Source organism: Rhinolophus sinicus, linkage group LG15 (genome assembly GCF_036562045.2).
Source record: "Rhinolophus sinicus isolate RSC01 linkage group LG15, ASM3656204v1, whole genome shotgun sequence".
Taxonomy (NCBI): domain Eukaryota; kingdom Metazoa; phylum Chordata; class Mammalia; order Chiroptera; family Rhinolophidae; genus Rhinolophus; species Rhinolophus sinicus.
The window spans coordinates 34,453,297-34,468,382 of NC_133764.1; the positions used below are offsets into that span (position 1 = coordinate 34,453,297).

The 15,086-nt window shown below is 45.8% G+C and overlaps 1 protein-coding gene and 1 pseudogene across 4 annotated transcripts in view; one reads left to right on the forward strand and one right to left on the reverse strand.

Moving 5' to 3' along the window:
* SLC39A11 (solute carrier family 39 member 11) overlaps positions 1-15,086 on the reverse strand; it is a 359,240-nt gene that overhangs the window by 145,825 nt on the left and 198,329 nt on the right. The gene's annotated exons all lie outside the window — the stretch shown is intronic.
* Positions 2,862-15,086, forward strand: part of LOC141568952 (receptor expression-enhancing protein 3 pseudogene) — a 31,500-nt pseudogene continuing 19,275 nt past the window's right edge.

Consider the following 15,086-nt stretch of genomic DNA (forward strand, 5'->3'; position numbering starts at 1 on the left):
TGGGATGACATAGCAGCCTCCACAGTTTGTCACCAAGGTAAACAGCCTCTGGTGTGTTGGACTAAGTGCAAATGCCACACACACACACATTACATGCAAAATGATATCACTGGTAAAGACTACTGAAGATCAGGATATGCCATCCCAAAATATACCATTTTGACATAAGGACGATTCTGAGCTTAAGGCAACTGAGAAACAGCAGACACGGAGAAGCTCCCTAGCCGCTCCCTTTTTCTGCCTAAGAGCAGGGATACATTGTCCTTTGTAAAGGTGACATACATTTTCACTTGTCAAGGTGCCTCCCCTCCCTGTGCCAGAAAGAGAACACCAGAGAGAACCTGAGACTGCATAACCAATCTTACTAAATAACCCTGGCCTACCATTAGCGTCCCCTGTACGTCTGTTTCCTACAATGTGTGGCCCCTACAAGCCCAAAATCTTTTTTTCTTTGTCTCGTCACTCCAACACAATTTATTACCCTTTGTTAAAATGGTACAGAAGCTCTCAACCGTAACCACTTCTTGAGGTTTTCATGTCTTTTCTGTGGAGCCCTTGTGCATGTAAAATTAAAAATAAAATCTGGATGCTTTTCTCGTGTTAATCTGTCTTTTGTCAGTTTAATTCACAGTCTCTAGGCACAGAACATAAGAATAGAGAGGTAAGGGTTTTTTTCCCCCCTCTTCTACACTGTCAAATTATCAAGGAACAAATAATCTCAAGCCCATGCTTACTATTCCAGAGAATCAATGGAAAAAGGAACAGAAGGAGGAGGAGGAGGAAGGGGAAGAGAACAGAAACTCCCCATCTCTGGATGAAGCTGGCATAACCTTAATATTTAAACCGGAGAAATAAAACACATGAAAATTTTAGGCCATACTCACTTAACAGGATAGATGAAAACTGCAATGGATAAAAAAGGAACTATCTTTTTATCCATATCAAAAGGTATCTGTCAAAAATCTATAGTAAATATCATACTAATGGTAAAAACATAGAAATGGTCTCTTTAGCATTCATGTAATAGGCAGAATCCTAAGCTAGCACCCAAGATACTCCCCTCCCCCTCGCATACACATCTTGCATAAATAATCACCTTTGGGCTTTTAGGAAGGACAAACTGCGGGAAGGTAAATACTCGTATGAGGAGGAACTAATGGAAGGTAGGGTTGTTCAGTAAGGTCTGTTCCATGGATTCCTCTGGGGCCTTCTCCGGGCTGCTGAGTCTCTAGTGATGACCAGTGCTCTGCCCTTCCTGGTACCAGGAGGGCCCCTTTTTCAAGGGAAATTGTACGTCCGTTCCTGCATCTGTCGTTTATCAAGCATCTTCAGCTCCAAATCATCAATATGCTGAAGAGGCATATTTTGGGGTGCATTGCTCCAATCCCCTACATTCTCAAATATCAGGGGGCATGTTAAATATGGACCCCTGGGCTCCCTCCCCAAAGAATCGGGTACTCCAAGCCAGTGGCAGATTCCTTTCTTTAAAAAATGGCATTCTTAAAATTGATTTTCTTAAGGCAAAAAGCACATAGACAAGAAAAGAAATTGCTATGGAATCCCACTGCCCTGCTGACACTGAAAAGCATGAAAGTAACACAGACACGTGGTTAGAGATGCAAATAGAAGATAAAGGGTTGAAATGAAAACTAGGGGTCCCCTTTCCAGCCCCAAGTCACCACTGATTCTCATGTATTCTTCCAGGAAAAAAAAATAGTATATTAATACCAGGACATAGTTTTCTTTTTTTTTTAACCAAAAGAAATGATATTGTTTCCAGTTTTGTAGTTCACTTTTTTTGGCTTAATATAACTTTCTACATCTGCATTTTAAAAACCTACCTTGTTCATTTAAATAAAATGTAGGAAAAGAATCACATGTTCAATCTGTGCTTAAGATTCTAAAGTGTGGGGGGAGCAGGGGCCGGTCAGCAGGCCAACTGACCAATCTGGGCCTGGAAGACAAGTCCATGCCCATTGACCCCTCTCAGGCTGCGATGTCAATCCCGGCAGAGGCCTTGGAAGTGCCCCACGTCTCCCCAACAAACACAGCCCCAGCAGAGCTCTGACCATCTTGCATTTAGGCGTGTTTCTATCCAGACTGTTTATCCACCTATAAGGGTCTTGGAATAACTGCCGGGGAAATTATTCCTGCCTTTTTAGCTCTGAAAATGCTATGCCTGGAGGCAATTTGCTCATTTGCAGAGCATCAGGGAGGACCATGCATCCATTTGCAATCTTGGTTCAATGCCAGAGCCAAAGGAGCGGCCAAGAGGGTGGCCGCACCCAGCCCCAGGTGCTGTCCAGATGCAGAGAGACCCACCTCCCTCCTGCTTTTGGACACACTCTCCTGCAGAGTTTTGGCTGACTGCTAAGTTGCTCCAAAGACAATGTTGTTACTGAGTGCCTGAGGCACCATTTCGCAGTCTCACTCATCTTGTAATTGGAAACAGTGTGCCTGCTAATGAGCCTATGATACGCTTCACCTAATTATCTCCAAACATCTTTGGCAGTCCCCCCTCCCTGGCTGCAGCGACGGTGCCCATCCTCAGGGGTCTGCAGGTGGAGAGGGGAAGGCAGGCAGTCCCATCCAGCAGACAGAGTCCTGGAGGTGAAGGGAGCTGGAAGCCGAGACCCACACCCCGAGATTTATCGATCTTCTGGGGTGTGTCCCAAATCTCAGCTCACGCCCCACCCACATCCTCTGGGGGTGCCTTGCCCCCATGCAAGAGAACCTGGGATGCAGGCGTGCTCTGCAATGCGCCCCACAAGTGGTCAGGCAACTGGACCAGGCAGGTACCACTCACCAACTCTGCCAGATTCTCAGACTCAACTATTCTCCTGAACCGACGTGGCAGCAACATGGGAGCTGTGGGGAAGTCCTTAGCGGGCTACGGCACAGCCGAGAAAGCAGAGGGCAAGCAGAAGAGGCCTTGGTGAGGAGGCAAAGAAGAATGACTAAACACGTACCATCAGCTTCACACTTCCTAAGTCCAGTACCCCATGCAGCCCAACTGACCTTAAGGTCCCCTTGGAGTCTGTGTCCTTAAAACACACTCTCTCTTCCGCCAGCCAGTCTGAAGGAGACTGCCCTCCCTTTCAACCACTAGCTCCTTCCCTGATCAAGACAAAACCGCAGTGATGATAAAGTCTTGACGGCTGATGGTGGAACAAGAGAACAGCGGGTTGGAAATGACCACGGAAATGTTTGCCCGAGAAAAGCAAGCTTCTGGCACAGGGGAGCGTGGATGAGAGGCCCAGAGTCCACTCTGCCTCCCCTGCTGGACACAGGGCCATCTCTCTGCATTCTCTGCCACCCCAGACCCAAGAGGGCCCCTCTTGGAATTCTGTGCCTAAATCCCAGGAAAGCTCAGTCCTTGTCAAGGCTGGATGCTCAGAGGACGACAATCTGGGCATCGACTTGCAAGGCTGTCGTGCAAAGCTCAGGCACCAGGAAAAGAGAAAATCCTGCTCCCTGGTAAACCAAGGTCCTACAAATCTGCTGTTTTGCAGATGAAGGGGCTGATACATAGGAGCCGGAAGTTATGAGTCCAGAGAGAAAACTACTAAAAGCCTGTCTCCCATTGTCACCTTCAAAACCTTGCTTCCAAAGAAACCACCAGGGACGACTCTGTGAGGAAAGAGAGCTGTGAACCAATGAGCAGAAGTGCTCTTGGTCAGGGGAGGACGGTGGTGATGTGGGCTGCCGTCTGTGCTGGCCATACCTCCCAAGGGCCCTGCTCTCTCCACCTCCCCAGGAGAAAGGGCACAGCCAGCGTCTCCCAGCTGACTGTGGACAAAGCAAGTAGGACAAGATTGGAGAGTTTGGGACCCAATCATTTCTAGTTCTTTCCCCTGAAAATATGGCCTAGTTGTTTTATAGCCCCAAAGAAAGCTAAGGTATGTTGTAGTGGCTGCAGATTGAATAAACCAGGGGGAGAGAGGACCTCACAACCCAAAACACCCAGGCAGGTAGGGGACAAACACGGTAAGGGGACAAATGGCAAATCACTGCGGAGAAAGAAAAGCAGGAGACAGGGGCTCTTTTTGGAGAAGGAAAAGCTGGTGCAATTAGACTGGATGCTGGAATAACATTTTGAAGGTGAGGGGTAATCCCGAGGAATGTAATGAAGTGAACTGTATACATTATTTTAAATCCTGTTCGCATTAACTCTGTAAATATTCCGCTTAATTCATCATTATTGAATGTGCCAGCCAAGCTGCAGGGTAAAACTACAACCCAAAGTTTAATTACATCCAGGCTGAGTGGAACATTTTTCTTGTCCCCGAGAGCTGCCAAAAGAAAAAAGATGCCGTTTTCATAAAGGCCAGGGTGACAGGTACCTTTCCGAGAACAGCTGCCACGCTCTTGAGGACTTCCTGGGGGGGCAAAGGGATCCGGAAACTCCCTGAATCCAGGATCTCCAGCATATGCCAACGGACTTGGAAAGCGAGACACGGTTTTATGGAAAAGCCATTCAAATCCCGTGCTGCCAAAGGCCACACAATCCATCCACCCTTCGTGGTCCCACCTCACATAGGCACACAGCGCCACGTACGAGCTACACTCACGCGGCTCTCACTGCTTACCCCGTGTGTGTGTGCGCACGCTCATTTAGTAACGACTACCCAGCGTGGAGTCAGGGTTTCTTTCCTCGTTTCCTTCGCTTTTCCTGTCAATGCTCAGTGGATTAGCACCAGCTTCCATAAGGGTCAAAGTTAAGTCCAAGGGATGCAACTACATCTGCACCCATGTAACTCCTCCTGATGACCAGGAGGTGACACCCTGAGATTTCAGGTGCACACCTGACTCCCGAAAGCCCTGAGATAATTGTAGTCCCCATCTCCATCACTCTAATGGTAACTGTCGACTGTGAACTGTTTTCCATCAGACCCAGCAAGTCAGAAGGTCAAGTGGGTGAGCACAGAAGTAGTCCATTGCAAGATGGAAGGGGTACGTTCAGGACCGAACATAAGCAGGGCCAGAGGAATTTTCCCTTGTTTTTCTCGAGACCTCACCATGCTCTGCCATGTCCAAAAATGTCCAGGTCACTGGGTGGAAATAGAGGTTGGATTAGGATGGTCGGGAAAGGAATAATAAATAAAGAGCTGCTGTGGTACTTATGGGGAGAAGTGGGTAGCAGCCAAATGCTTCATACCAGGGGCTCACTTCCTCTGACCGCAAAACCAAAGTCAAGTAGGGAAGAGCCAACGAGCATGTTATTAAGTTTTAAATGTTTGACTCTGCTTGTTAGATTATAGTGCTAGTGGGGCGACAACCACAGAAACTTACAGCCTATAGGGACCCTTTCAATTTCCCTGAGCCCACAGCCATGAAGAAAAGCCCCCAGGCCAGCAACGCACCCAGCACGTGTAGGTCCTTAGTGATGAGACATGAGCTAAGAGAAAACGCCTAATGTGAGTTAGTATTCCGCTTTATTTCGCTAAAACCTAATTAAGTACCATCTTACCAAGAGATTCAGAAGCAGCAACCCACATGCTTTTAAAGATCATTGTATGTATCTGAGAAAGACACGTAAGTCCCAAGTTCTACTGAGGAAAGTTGATTTGTGTTAGGGGTGGGCTTTTGAGGGAAAATGTTGCAAAAGGCTTCGAGATCCATCGTTCATGTCTTTCCAATCTAACTACCGCTCTCTTGCCCTCTCTTCTAGGTTTCCTTCCATCTTCCTTTCCCCCTTAAGCCACTGCTTCGTGACCACCCATCACACTGGGTCTTTGAACAGTAACTCACAAGGCAAAATTATTGGTGGCTTTATAATCGGGCCTATTTCCCTGAATCCTTTGAAGTGTGGGCAATTAGATCCTCAGACCCAATTATCTTCACTCTGGTCAGTGTCACATTAAAATGGGGGAAAAGCGGAAAAAGAGGCCCAAGTCTCTTTTTTGTAGTCAGTTTGTGACACTCCATTGAAACCCATCAATTATTTTTTCCCCCCAGTAATTCATGAGGTAATTGGGATGGAAAAAAAAAACTGCAGCTGGGCAAGAGGAAAAAATTGCAGGTAATTTTCGAAGAAAAACATTTCCAGACACCGGACTCGGATGTCCCTATTGGGAGCCCATGAGACACGCTTCAGAGTCACGATGGATTTAGACAGAGCCCTGAGACGAGAGTGCTTATTTCTGGCTCTGTGGTTTGTGGTTGGCTCGTGTTTTCACACCAAGGACAAGTGACTGAACAGGACGTCACCTTTGCAGTGAAGACGGCATGAGGGATCCCTTCCTCTCCAGAACCAGGGCCGCTCGCTGGCAAGAAAGGAAGCTCCGTCACTTACACGGTCAGCTTTCCCGGCCACAGTGGAAAGGGGCTCTTGACGTCACTTCTCTGGGACATTTCGCATATTTCAGGAACGTACACAGGCTTCCCAGCCCCAGGGGCCTTCTTGCTGCTTGAACACGCAAAGCTTGCCCCTGCCTCAGGGCCTGTGTTTCTGCTTTGCCCTCTCCATCTGGTATTCTCGTCCTCCAGACGCCCGGATGGCGTGTCCCTTCCCTCCCGCTGGCCCTTATTCACGGGTCGTCTTTTCAGTGAACAATCTCAACATCCCACTTAAAACGTCAGCAACCCTCCGACTCGCCTTTCCTGTCTTATTTTTCTCCATGGCACTCACTGCTCTCTAGTTCCCACATGGTCTGCCTTTTCACCTTGTCTCCTACTGGTGCTCCCAATACAAACACGAACCCTGCGAAGGCAAGGGGCTTGTCGATTTGTTTCATGTTATATCCTCAGTACCGGACATGTAGATGCTCAGTGAATGTTTACTGAATAAAGTCACAAATGAACAGAAAACCCTGTGCAATTAAACCAGTCTGAGGTATTTCAGCTGCTCCTTTGCACCAGCAGCCTTTAAAAATGAAGGCAGAGTCTTCAACAGAAAATCTTCCAGGGTGAAAAAAAATGAAGTCTCAATGCAAAGGAAAAAAGGGATCATCTCAGGGGATGGCAGGGAGGGTCCAGAAGATGGTTGGGAAATAGGAACACGAGGGTGGCAGGGCGGTCACGTGTGCTTTCCTATCCCTGGAAGAGTGAGACAGACTTCAGCTTCCTGACCTGCTTCTTCCATTGTTTCACGTGGATAAATGACAGGCTGACATGCAGATCTGGATTCTTTCCTAAATAGCTCAGGGGGCTACCGTGCTGGTCGCCTTGTTCGACCACAAAAATACTCCTTCAAAGTCCATGGAGGTAACGCCCATTTGAGAGCTGCAGACCCAGACAGGGCAGAGGATAACGAAAGGATAGGTGTCTCTCTTTTTCTCCCCATTTTTAGCGACTCTCATTCCTTTCTCCCTTCTGCATACACCCTCCTGCACTAGTTAATTCTGCATTCCTCCTCTGCAAACAGCGTGAAAGTAATTCCTCCTCTTCTTTAATAATGAATTTGTTCTCAACGTTCTTGGCATCTTAAGTGGTCTGTACCGTTGTGCCTTAAATTCCTATTAGAGAGATAAACTGAGAATGCTGAATGCCAATATCTAAATGGTTCTTCCATCTGTCACGGACAGCATGGTGGTCCTGGGATTACAATAAAAAAAAAAATCCCCTTCCATTCATCAAGAGTTTCTGCTTTGGCCTGGGGTCTGTCAGAGGTTCCTGTTGTCAGTCTGAACCGCTGGTGCCGTGGAGCTGACCCTCAGCGGTTCCCGTCTCCAGGAAAGATTCTTGGAAAGATCAGGACTACCTTCTCGTGACAACAACCTAAGAGACTGGAGACTGGAGAGCAGCGTCTGAGACCCAGGAACTCTCGTGAGACCACCTGGCAGGGGCATCATTACTTCTGTTTATACCCTTGGCTCTGCCCAGGTGGCAGCACCGTGACCCTGGCATCCTAGAAGTCATTGTCTCAAAGAGCAAAGGCAGGACACGTAGAACAGGATTACCCATCAATACATGTGATCTCACACCAACAGGGGGCCTCCCTTCCCCAGGTGGCTCCCACATCTTGTCACTAAAAAGTGATGTTTAACTTTTGTCTGCGATCACAGATGTCTTTGAGAATTTGATGAAAGGCACCGCCCATCTCCTTAGAAAAATGTACATACACACAAAAATTTCTTGCAAGTCCAAATGGTTATTAATTAACCATGGGTTCTTCACTCCTGTCCTCGGGACAAAGGGTTGCAGAGACAGAAGCTCCAAGGTGCTGTATGAATGAGCTTCTGGCCAGCAAGACCCCCACCCTTACCCCACATCGTGGAGCAAATGCTCAGCTGACTCTGATTCCGGAACTACAAAACCAACATCAAATTTTGAGCAAAGGCAAGTTCACTTCCTACCGTACTTTGGATTTTCCCTTAGACTTGAAAGCTAAATCCAATGAAAAATTAACCCACACATAGAAAGCTTACAGTTTTTCCTACTGGTACTTAGGCTTTTTGATATCAGCTATGACTTAGGCCTAAAGAACTAATACAAGTACGTACAATAAACGATGTGGAAGGGCAGAACAATACATTTAGAACAATACATCTTTCAGAAAAGTACTTAAAATATTTTTGAGACGTGGTGGCATTGCGCTGTGGTTACTCCGAACCTCTGCCAGATAAAATGGAAACAAAAAATATTCCAGCGTCTTTTTAAAACATCATATTTCGTTGCAGCTTTGCTGCCCCTGGAAACCTGTGAGAGAAAGATGACCACCTCCGTTTGGGAAGACATCATAGGAGAGTCTTCGTTCAACTGTTATTTAAACGTGAAGCAAAACATACTCTGCTGACCATTCACACTAATCCACTTCGATAGCAATATGCAGCACCTCTTTCAAAACAAAGGACAAACAAATCTTACCAACAACCAAACACCTCCTCATTCTACAGGATTTAAGGACCGTGAGAGACTCGGACATGAAGTCTAATGAAGCTGAACCTTCTCTGGGAGAGACTGACAAACAGGACAGACAAGCAGCCTGAAGGAATCAGCTGCTCTGACAGCCTGGGGAAACCTATGCTGTCTCAGACAGGCCAGAGAGACTCACCGGACCTCGCAGCCCAAGCTGCGGTCCAGACGGATCAAACGCAGCACCCTCTGAGTGAGGACCCACGTGAGACGTGGGCGCTGCTCTGAACTGCAGAAAAGCTCTGTGTTACACGAGGACTACTAAACTACCTGGACTGGGAGACACCTGGACGGCGTTTTATGACTCACCCAGGCATCTCACAGGCACACTTAGGAGGCTTTGGCTGTATTTGCTGATTGTCTGAGATGCTACGTCTGCACAAGGAAGAAAGATGGCCTCGGTGCGCTCACTCCTTGGGTGCCCCTATTCCAGCCACTGTCTGAGGCTGGAGATGGAGGGATGAACAGAGACCAAGTCACTGCCTTAAAAACACTCGTGCTCTAGTGCATCTGCTGGGAGAGGAGGATGTGGGCAGTTCTCATACAAAATGGCGGCACTGGTGTTGGGTTTGCAGGAGCAAGAGAAAGTCATGCCTGACTCGACCTGCGAAGTCCAAGAAGTCTTAAGATCAGAAGAGAGGCCTGCACCATCTTGAAAGATAAAGGGTTCGCTAGACAGAAGGAACATTTCTTAGCAGCAAGGAAATGGACAAGAATGAGGCGCTCTTTCTGGACCCTCAGGTAGCCCCGAGGAAAACCGAGAGACGATGCAATCAAGAGAGGCAAGAGACAGATAATAAAAGCTTTTATCTCATGTTAAGGATTTTGGACTTTATCCTACAACTGTGGGAAAAGGTTAAGCCTTAAATAGAAAAAATCACGGCATCAATTCTGCATTTTTGAAAGTTCACATTTGCAGCAGTGTGGTGACGGATTCGAGATAAGCTCTACATCAACTCCCATATCCAGTGGTACATCCCTTGGAGGTTTCAACATGACCAGAATAAAGGCAAATGGGTATTTCTAGGCCTATATTCACTATGAGTCAGTAAGACTGAAACGTGTTCATTAAAAAACATGTGTGACATTCTTTCCTTGTTTTTGAAATGGAAAAGATGACATCTGCCTCAACTACAAACCTGATATATGAAGATGACACATATCAAATACATTTCACACAATCAGAACGCAACGAAGTATTACTGTGGCTATAATTCAAATACATCTGCTACATATTAATCAAAATCATAGGGTTCCCTGACTAAGTATGTTAACTATAATCTCATCTTTGCCAATATGTTTTCCAGAGAAGTAAAGTTCTGTGAGCTAAAAAAGACAAGGAAAACTAATTTTCATAGTCAGATAAACATAAAACTGTCTGTTTAGAAGCGTCTGTTTACAGCAAAACTGGAGTAACAGGAATTGAATTTGCCCTTCCACCTAACAAAACCAAAACAAAACAGGCAAAATACAGGAAACCCCATTTTCAAGTGGGCAATAGACAATAAAAGACAATGGTCTCTGAGAGAGGGGGAATCAAGAGAACCCTACAATTTTCCCAGCTCCCCACCTTGAGGGAGCTCCCAGGAGGCAGAGCCAGGACAGGGACCCCAGGTGGAACCTGGCAGACTCCCTGAGTTGGGCAGAATTGGGGACACACAAGCACATGGGAACACACTCATTACTCAGCAGTGAAATGCAAGTTCAAACCACAAGGAAATACCATTACACACCTATTAAGCTAAGATTATAAAGACTGAACATACTAAGTGTTGGGAGGACGTGGAGGGACTGGAGCGCTCACCAACTGCCAAGAGCAAGAGAAAATGGCAGAGTTATGGAAGGCAGTGTGGAGGTTCCTCAAAAAATTACGAATAGAATTGCCATATGACCCAGCAATCCCTCTCCTGGGTATCTACCCAAAAAATCTGAAAACATTTAGAGATAAAGACACGTGTGCTCCAATGTTCATTGCAGCTTTGTTTACAGTGGCCAAGACATGGAAACAACCAAAATGTCCTTCGATAGATGAATGGATGAAGAAGTTGTGGTATATATACACAATGGAATACTATTCGGCGGTAAGAAAAGATGATATAGGAACATTTGTGACAACATGGATGGATCTTGAGAGTGTAATGCTGAGCGAAATAAGTCAGACAGAAAAAGCAGAGAATCATGTGATTTCACTGATATGTGGTATATAAACCAAAAGCAACAAAAGAACAAGACAAACAAATGAGAAACAGAAACTCATAGACAGACAATGGTTTGGTGGTTGCCAGAGGGTAAGGGGGGTGGGGGTGGGGGGTGGGAGATGAGGGTAAGGGAGATCGAATATATGGTGATGGAAGGAGAACTGACTCTGGGTGATGAACACACAATGGGATTTATAGATGATGTAATACAGAATTGTACACCTGAAATCTATGTAATTTTACTAACAATTGTCACCCCAATAAATTTAATAAAATTAAATTAAAAAAAAAAAAGAAAATGGCAGAACCACTTTGGAAAGCTATTTGGCGATTTCTTAAAACATTAAACATACACCTACCCTAAGATCCAGCCATTCCACTCCTACGTATTTATCCAAAAGAAAAAAAAAAGGCCTATGTCCATACACAGACTTATGCTTGTGCATGAATGTTCACTGCAGCTTTGTTTGTAATAGCCCCAACTGGAAACAACCTAAATGTCTGTCAGTAGTGAAGGGACAAACGTATCTGATATAACCATACAATGAAATTTAACCGCGATACAAAGGAATTCATGGCGGTGATGTTCTCACGGGTGTACACACGTCAGAAGTCACCAGATTGTACCCTTTAAATGTGTTGCAGTTTACTACGTGTCTGTCGTACCTCAGGAAGTTATTTACGGTGTTTGGGAAATTCTGGGTTAAATCATGTGAAGTGAGTCTCTTCTCGGTAGGATTTCCACAGCCTCTGTGGAAATGTGAGTGTTAAGTGAGGATTATTACTCTGCCAAAAGACAATATACGACACTTCACAAACTTCTTCCAATCCTTTTATTATTTTAATGAGCGTCTTGTGAAGCTGGCATTCCACAGATCACTTTGGGAAATATGACAAGATCCGTTGTTGACTCAGAAATTTCTCAGTTGCAAATGACAAGAAGATGCCTTCTAAATTGTCTTCAAAACAAGAGAGGTCCCCAATTTCATAAAACCTGCTCTAATATATGTGAAAACATGCCAGCTGCTCAAATAAATGTGTGTACTTTGCCTCACAGGCAAATTACTTTAGCTTCTCTCCTGAAGCTCCAGATCCTGTTGTTCTCTCTTCAGTCTCTACTGAACAGGAAGGTACTGGCTAGGCCTGATTAGTGGGTTTCATTCCTCCATCCTGCGACATCTGCTAGAGGTGGGTGTCATTGTTAGTAACAGTAATACTCAATTATCTGAGCCCTCCAGAGTATGGCATTCTAAGGGCGCGATTGAAACAACAGCGTTTTCCTTCTTTAAGAAACACACTCCATATACAGTTGTCAGTCGCCCCTTATGCATGGATTCTCTTTCCACAGTTTCAGTTACCCATGGTCCACAGGGGTTCAAAAATACTAAATGGAAAATCCAGAAATTAACAATTCATAGGTTTTAAGTTGTACGCCCTGCTAAGTAGCATGATGACATCTCGTGTTGCCCCACTCCATCCCGCCTGGGACGTGACTCATCCCTCTGCCCAGAGTCTCCCAGCTGTAGCTGCTCCCCGCCAATTAGTCACTTAGGAGACATCTCGGCAACCAGACTGACAGTCGTGGTGTCGCAGGGCTCGTGTTCAAGTCACCTTTATTTTACTTAACAATGGCCCCAAAGTACAAGAGTAGTGATGCTGGCAATTCAGATACGCCAGAGAGAAGCAGTGAAGTGCTTCCTGTAAGTGTAAAGGTGAAAGTGCTCGACCTAATGAAACAGGTGTTTTATCCTCTGACATCATCATCATAAGAAGGGTGAGCACAGTACAGTAAGACATTGTGAGAAAGACCACATTCACATAACTTTTATTCCAGTATATTGTTACATCAGTTCTGCTTTATTAGTAGTTATTGCTGTAATCTCTCTGTGCCTAATTTATATACAGTGGTGCCTCAGGTTTCTAACGTAATCTGTTCGGGAAGACCATTCAAGTTCTGAAACGTTCGAAAACCGAGGCAGTTTCCCCATAGAAAGTAATGCAAAATGGATTAATCCGTTCCAGACCTTTAAAATCAACCCTTAAAACTGCAAATGTAGCATGAATTTTACTATCTAATGATACCACAGATCCATACAATTTATAGCGTTCGTAAACTGAAATGGTTGTCAATGGAGACATTCGAAAACTGAGGTACCACTGTGAACAGAACTTTATCATAGTTCCATGTAAAGGAGAAAACAGTATATAGAGGGTTCAGTACTATCAGCTGTTTCAGGCACCCACTGGGCATCTTGAAACATATCCCCTGTGGATAAGCAGGTGGGGGGCTACTGTACCCACAATTCAAGAGACAAGGAGAAGAGAAACACTCAGAAAATCTAAGAGTGATGATGTTTCTGAGCCAAAAAAATGTATACACATGACAAAAATGTATTCATCTTTTGCTATCGGTATATGTTGAGTATTACAATTTTAATACAGTTTTTTCCTTTCTTAAAAAGTGTATACATTTTTTTGGCACCCTCTGTATATTGTTAATTTTACTGCTCCGTGCATATTTTCCTTCACAAACCCAGGACTGATCCCAAGAGGTGCAGGTCTGCACGGATTTCTTCAAACCCTATTTCTAGGCTGGCCTGCTCCGCTGTTTCTTTCATTCAAGTCACTTCCTGCAATTGTTTAATCTCGTCGTCTGAGTTGCATCTGGAGCTCTGATCACCAGCGAGGAAAAACGTCAGACTTCAGCAGGATGGGGTCGGCTGCTTTTCTTGATGAAAGATCTCCCAGGCTGCCTGAGGCAGAAGATGCTTATAAGTGGAATTATGAAGAGGGTGCATCGCTCAGCCCTGTGCCACTCGGGCAGACTGGCTCAATGGAAGCACGGGCACGCGTGAGCAAAACCTATACAAAGCACGGTCGAGGGCTGTGTTGTACTCACAGCACCCTGTATACTATTAACACAGACACCCCCGAGTCTTCTGGGCTCGCAGGCCTGCCTGTTATCATAGCTGCCTGCACCAGCCGTCTCCTCAACACTGCTTCCTCTTCAAATCCTCCGTACAGCCTCTATAGGGAGGGGGCTGTTGCCAAAACTTTGGATGAAAATCACAGAGACGACCCAGAATGGTGCCTTCTTGCTGACGGAGCCGGTAAGGTCCACTCCTGGGTCATGTTTAAATGGTGCTCAGCCCTCATGAATACCAAAGCTTTTCAAAGTTTCAATGGATGTAGGAGCTGGCCAGTTAGTGACACGGAAGATATTCCAGGTTTGAGTCTCGGTTCTCTTGGAGCGTGTGAGTGATTCAGGGGAAAGTGGCTACATTTTCTGTGGCTTGACTGAGAAATGACCATTGTCAGCAAGTGGCAAGGGAGAAACAGCCAATAAAAGTGTATTCTGATCTCATCAGAAAGACCTGGCACCGTGGGAAGCCATGAAGATGCCTACCATACGTGCCCCACTCCTCCCCGCTCCTCCATTTGGGAGGGAAGGAAAAGCTGTCTTCGTATGTCATAGGTCGAAGACTGACGTGTGACCTTCTCCTGCGGGGCCCAGGTAGGCACTGTTATTTTGTCTCACCGCCCATGGGAAGGAGAATGTGTTATAACTGAACGCCCCACGGTTGAGCCCCACAAAGCAGCGCATCACCTCACGGCCCGATGTGGTGGTCCGTGTGCTGTTGGAGTGTTGCCAGCCATTTGTAGGAACAGTGAATTATTTCAAACTGCATTTCAGACCATGAATCCACAGTGTATTTTCTATCTGCCCTGTTCTTCGTCTCTTGCTGTACAAGGCTGTACGTCCCCGTTTTATTTTTCTGGGAAGACAGCTCACCCCATGAACAGAACTGCAGCCAGGACGACCACTCCGTAAATGGAGGACATGCCTTCAGCTTCATGTCACGTTCAGATGAAGAAACACACCCTGTTAGTCACCTGCGCCGTATCTTGCTTTGAATCTGACAGGTAGCCTCCTGTTCTAAACTATCATATTCACACCTCAATGACCAGACTACCTTGCTACGGTGGGGCACTCAAGCAGGAAAGTCCTGGGGTCTGTTTTAAACAACAGGT